This window comes from Penaeus monodon, unplaced genomic scaffold (assembly GCF_015228065.2).
Source record: "Penaeus monodon isolate SGIC_2016 unplaced genomic scaffold, NSTDA_Pmon_1 PmonScaffold_18767, whole genome shotgun sequence".
NCBI lineage: Eukaryota > Metazoa > Arthropoda > Malacostraca > Decapoda > Penaeidae > Penaeus > Penaeus monodon.
The window spans coordinates 1-6,862 of record NW_023648335.1 but is presented as its reverse complement, the minus strand read 5'-3'; the positions used below and the strand labels follow the sequence as shown (position 1 = coordinate 6,862).

Genomic DNA, 6,862 nt, shown 5'->3' with positions numbered 1-6,862 from the left:
ATAAAATGATAATAATGATAGTAATAATGATATTGATAATGATAATAATAATCACATTGATAATTATGATAATAATGATCACATTGATAATATTGATAATAATCACATTGACAATAATGATAACAATAATCACATTGATAATAGCGAGAATAATATTGATATTAATAATAACGATGATAAATGTTCCCGATAGTGCCTAGTTGTAAGAATCATTGGCGGCCTCCCCCCCCCCCCTGACGCCAGATGCTGATTCATGATGACGTAAGCAAGCGTTTCGTGCCCAGATTTTTATCACTTCCTGTCTTTTCCAGGAATAAGTATTAGTCCTCGTGGTTCTTGATTATATTCATATCCCTTTGTGCATTTATGATTTAAAATGAGTGGTTACTGTACGTTATCGTTGTCATTGTTATTTTCATCATTGCTAATCTTGCTATAACCGTTCTTTTAAGTTGTCAGTTTTGTCTTTGCTATTAATACCGATGTTATGATCACTGTTGTTTTTGTTGATGTTATTATTAATACAGTATTGTTGCTATCATTCTTATCCTCGTTATCATCTTCATAATATTTTTCTGTTGAAATTCATTATCGAAGTATTCATCTCACAACTGATGATGAATCACAACTAGTAATCACTGCTTAATCATGTTTTTTTCCTTATCACTATCACTGACCTAAGCCTCATATTTGGCGACTTTTTCACGGACTCCCTTCATCCCTTACAGCGAAAACCTGCATCGCCAAGCATGGGCGACGACCTCCACACACGACGGGGGACACGACCCCAACTCGAACCTGAAGGAGGCCCTGGAGGAGGACGACAAACAGCTGGAGGAACTGCTGTTTGCCGCCTACCGAGTCGCCTTGCCCTTGATGATCGTGGGCGGCATCCTGGTGACGACCTTAAGTCTGGTGGTCCTTACGAGGCCGAGACTTAGAGCCACGCATGTCAACACGTTATTTAGAGCTTCCTCTATGAAAGTATTGAACTCTTACAACCCCGTTAAACATTATTACAGTCTTTAAAGAAAATCTACATCTATTTCACGTAGGTTAATAATAATTTTTATGGTATACCCAAAGTAAATGTTTAAAATGTTTCTATGTTAGAAATTTCATTCGTTTGGTGTCCCTTTGAAACCCAAAATTTAGACTTTAGATACTAACCCAAAGGATACGCCCAGTTCGCCGTCGCTCCATCCGTTATGTTAACCCGCTGGTATGGCATTTTGCATTATATTAAGGCATTAGGGGTAATGTCCAAAAAATCATGATTATTTTTGACTCAATATCATTATATTTTTTTTTTTCTTGGTGTCCCTGATTTGCCACCCAAAACTACATAACAAATAGATTATGCGTTAGAAATAATGGAAAAGATGATAAAGATGATAATAAAGAAAATGAGGATGATACTAATGAAAAAAGATAATGTAATATTAATGATGATAATAATAAGTATAGTAATAAGAATATTATCAGTAACAATGATAAGCATGAAATAAGGATAATAATAATGATAATAATGATAATTGTAATATAATAATAATGATAATAATGATAATTGTAATATAATAATAATGACTAACAATAATGATAATAACAATATAATGATTTTTGGGTATAATAATGATAATAGTAGTAATAATAGTAATAATGATGACGGTAAGAATAATATCAGTAGTGATAATAATGACAATAATATTGATAATGATAGTGATGTATATAATAATGATGTTTGATGATGTTTGATGATGGTGATGATGATGATGATGATGGTGATGATGATGATGATGATGATGATGATGATAAATAATATCGATAATGATGATGATCTGATGATGAAAATGATAATGAAATAATAATAATCATTATAAAGATAATGATAATCATAATGATGATAATGATAACAGGGCATCAATAGATAGGCAAAGGACATATAAATAAAGAGCAAATCATCACATCGTGCATTATATAACCATATGTTAATCTTCCACAGTCACCGATCGTGATATTCCGAATAATTTCGATATCACATCCACCCCTTCCCAATTATGCCCTCTTGAAAATCGAGAAAAATGCAAATGAACCAATTAGATATAGTTCTGTGCATATTTTAGCGAGTAAATATTCATAAGTAATTGATTGGCCGGGTGACACCAGCTGTGCAAAAGTTGTAAAAGGTATGCCTCCTTTTGATTTATAAAATCATGTACACACACACACACACACACACACACACACACACACACACACACACAACACACACACACACACACACACACACACACACACACACAGCTATTCTTCCCTCAATCATATCCTTCAACAACCCGTTTCCACAAAACACATGTCTTATCCATCTCTTTTTGGTTTTGAAAATCCTTCTAACAATTGTCTCATTTCCTCACCAAGACAACACCTCTTCATTGGTCTTCCTCTCTGCCCAGCTTATTTTTCCATACTTCTTCAAACCACTTTCAAAAGCCACTATTCTCTGCATCATGTCCGCTTTCATTGTCCATGTTTCTGGTCCATACGGGAACACACTCCAAGACCACTGCTTTCTCTTCACACTTTGACTCATTTTTCTGATTAACGTTTAAGGTTCTGTCCCTCTACTAAGAGCGCCCTCGACCACTATAATTCTTGCTCTAATTTCTGTATCATATTTCCCATCATCAGTCATCCATGATCCAAGATAACAGAAGATTATTTTTTCACCATTTAGAGTGATATTCACAACTTCACCGTCTTATCTAGACATAACCACAATCTTTGTCTTCTTTACATGGATCTTCATACCATATTTCTGTGACACCTCACTCACTTTTCCGCAATCATGCCTTGATTCTCCTCCAATGTTCACTCCCTCAATGATGTCATGCAATCCTTCTACCATCGTCCCCTCTGTACAGATTGAAAATAACAGAGGGGACAGTGTACAGCCTGTCGGGCTCCTCGACCTATTGTGAATGAATTGATATTCATTCATAACTCTGACCACTGTCTCTTGATTCACATGTAGTTCATAAATCAATATTCTATCACGCCAGTTTATTGCAATGTCTTTCAAAATATCCAGCACTTAACGAAATACACCCTATCAAATCTTTCTCATAGTTCCTTTCCATGGTCAAACGCACACACACACACACGCACACACACACACACACACACACACACACACACACACACACACACACAATATATATATATATATATATATATATATATATATATATATATATATATATATATATATATGTGTGTGTGTGTGTGTGTGTGTGTGTGTGTAGATAGATAGACTGATAGATAGATAGGTAGATACAGATATAGATGAATGGTAAAAAACTCTTTCGTGTAGGTATTATAGTAGAAATCGATATATATACAGACACACACACACAATACAAACCCCAACAACACACCCCACACACCACCACACACACACCACACCCCACACCCACACACACATATATAATATATAAAATTATATATATAAAATTTATATATAAATTTTGATTATATTATAAATAATAGATAGAAGAAGATAGATAGATAGATAGATATAAAATTATTTATAAATAATTATATAATTATTTTAAAATTATTTTATAATGTGTGTGTGTGTGTGTTGTGTGTGTGTGTGTGGGGGGTGTGTGTGTTGGTGTGTTGTGTGTACGTTGATATGTATATATGTACATGCACACACACACATCACCACACACAACACACACAACATACAACAACACAAAACACACACACAACACACACCCACACAACACACAACCCACAAAAACCCCCAAAAACAAAAAAAAAAAATTAAATTATAAATATATATATATATATTTTTTATTTTTCTATTTTATTTTTTTCACGGGTTCTTCCTCTCTCATGCCTTTTTCCCATCCTTCTCTTTTGGGGTCTCTTCTTCCTTAATCCTCAGGTTTTCCTTTGCAATTTTTCCTCAGGGGGGTTCCCCTTTTTCCCCCCCCCCCCCCCCCCCCCCCCCCCCCCACCCCCCCCCCCCCCTTCCCCCCCCCTCCATTTTTTATTTTGCCCGTTTTTGTTTTTTAGCGAGTACCGGGGCACCCTACCCGCTCCTCATTTTTTCTCCTTTTTTCTCTCTCTCCCATCGTCTCCATCCATACCTCATCACCGGCCCCCTGACTTTGTATTTGTGTTTTACTTGGATGGTAACAGGCATTTTTGGGGAAATAATAGCTTTTACTTTTTCCATGCCCCCCAGTCTGTTAAACCCTTTCAAAATTTGATATATATATATATTATATATAAAAATATATATATATATATATAAATTATTATGTAATAATATAATATATATAACTAATATATATATATATATATATATATATATAATAATATATACAACATATATATAATATTTTATTTTTTTTTTTATAATAATGCATTATTCATTTATATATATATATTATAATTATATATATATTAATATAATATATAATATATATATATTTATATATGTATACAATGCGCCCTAGTAACTGTCAAGGGGCACCCCAGCGTCTGCAACGCAGTGAGGCCCAATTCCCCCTCCGGACTTCCGTGCTGGGTCGGCGGACCCGTGATCTTCGGGTTTGAGGTCGCCACCGCCGTCACGCTCAACGGTGCGAGCTTACCCTACGACTTGCCTCTACTTCGCCATTTCTTCTTCACCCCTTTCACTTTGCCCAGACGTTAGCATTACCATTCCTGGGATCCCCCACGACCGCTTCTCCCGTGTGGGATTTCAAGCGTTCCCACGAGCCCAGAAGCCCGGCGTCCTGGGGCGTGCGCCTCTGGGCACGTGTGGGGTGTCCGATCCATATGAAGCACCTGTTTGGGTCGAATCCCTGCGTGAAAGAGGAGAAAAAGGTTTGGGGGGGCGCCCGGGGCCCCTGCAGCGACGGGGTGTGGGTCATCAAAAGACGGCCTGCACTTCCCGTACCCCCAAGGACCTTGGGCCAGGGTTTTGGGGTTGCGGGGGTGGTGCCGTATCCCCCCGTGCTGGTGGTGGTCCTCAACGGCGGCATCGTGGGGCAATCGTCTGCCGCCGCGCCCGCAACACGGCGGCGACGGGCCCGACGCGCGGCCGCGACCCTCCCGCTCACACCATCCCGCCATCTCCCACCTTATCGCCGCACCGTGCCTCGCTGTGCACGCCACCTTTTTCGCCCAGAACATCGTTCGCTGCCACGGTCCCTACGGGGGAGGTCCTCCGCGCCCTCGAACTTTCTGCTGTGTTCGAGCACTCACACTTCTCATTTGCCCTTTTGCGAGCTCTTCTGGGGGAGCTGAAGCGGTCCTTCGGGGCATCCGCCCCAAATTGAAGGCGGCGGCACAAGGTCGCATCCGGCCCTTCGCTGGCTCGCTCCCGAGGGACCGCGGGGCCCCCCCCACCCCCTCCTTTCCGTCCCTCCCGGCCCGGCTCGGTCGTCTCTGGGTCGGTTTATCATATCGCAGCCCGGAAGTCACAATCAACTCCAGGGGCCCGCGGCGGACAGAGGCTCCTTCCTGCCCGGGGGCGACGTGGCAAGCGCAGGCTTGCCGCAGAGACCTCCTCGTCGCCACGTGAAGCTGCCCCAGGGAAGTCCCCCCGGGCCCCCATGGGGACTCTAGAGGAAGATCTTGAAGCGTGTTTTTCCTCCTAACAAGTAATATGCTTTAAAAATTACCCTCTAAAATTTTAGTGTAAATCATCAGACATAAAAAATCGTGATACCCGGTACTTTTTTTCCCTTTATTCTGAGAAATATTTAGATCGAGAGTCTAAAAATTATTTTTGCACAGGTATTTCTGTACGCTCCCACCTATGTGCCATTTATCATAGACCTTTTCACGGGAGTGATTAGCGGATCTACAATTTTCGTTGGAATGGGAAAGGGGAGGAGGGAGATGTAATGGGGCCTTAGGGGGAAATTATATAAAGCTTAAATTAGCATCAGGGAAAAGAATATTTTATATATATTATATATTTATAATAATATATATTATATAATATATATATATATATATATATTTGTTTATGTTTTAAATATGTATAAAAAAATATATTATATATATATATATATATAAATATATTATATATATATATATATATCATATATATTATAATGATTATATATAAATATATATTATTATTAAATTTATATATATATAATTTTACAAATATTATATATTTTATATAATATTATTTAAAATTAATATATATATATAATTTTATATATATACATTTCACATCACCCCGAATCAATCCACTGCAGGACGTCGCCCTCTTCCAGTCTTTTTTAACTTTGTCTGTTGCGTTTTTTGTTTCCGCTTTGGGCCCAAATTTGTTATTTTGTCACATATCTTGTCATGGTCTGGCCTTTGGCCCTTTATTATCTATAGCCGTCTGTACTTTCTTTTTTCCCTTGTTTCCTGTCTCCGACATATAGGCCTGCCCATGCCATTTTTCTTTTTGATGCTATATTTCCCCTTCTGTCGCTCTTTTTATGTTTTAAAGTATATATAATATTATATAATATAATATATTTTATATATATATATATATATATATACTTGAAAAAATAAAAAAAAGCAGACAGAAGTGGAAGATATAGCATCAAAAAAAAAAAACTGGAATGGGCAAAGGGCCCTAAGTCGGAGAAGGAGAAAGATGGACAAAGAAAGTAACAGACGGGTATAGATAAATAAAGAGGCCAAGGGGCCCGACCCAGGGCAAGAGATTGACGAAATAACGAAATTTTGGGGCCAAGACTGGAAAAAAAAAAAAAACGCAAGACAGACAAAATTAAAAAAGACGGAAAAAGGGCGATCCTGCAGGGATTTATTG

The 6,862-nt window shown here is 38.2% G+C and overlaps 1 pseudogene; it reads left to right on the top strand.

Moving 5' to 3' along the window:
- The first annotated feature begins 4,518 nt into the window (after positions 1–4,518).
- On the top strand, positions 4,519–5,678 carry LOC119569799 (annotated as a pseudogene).
- Positions 5,679–6,862: the final 1,184 nt, after the last annotated feature.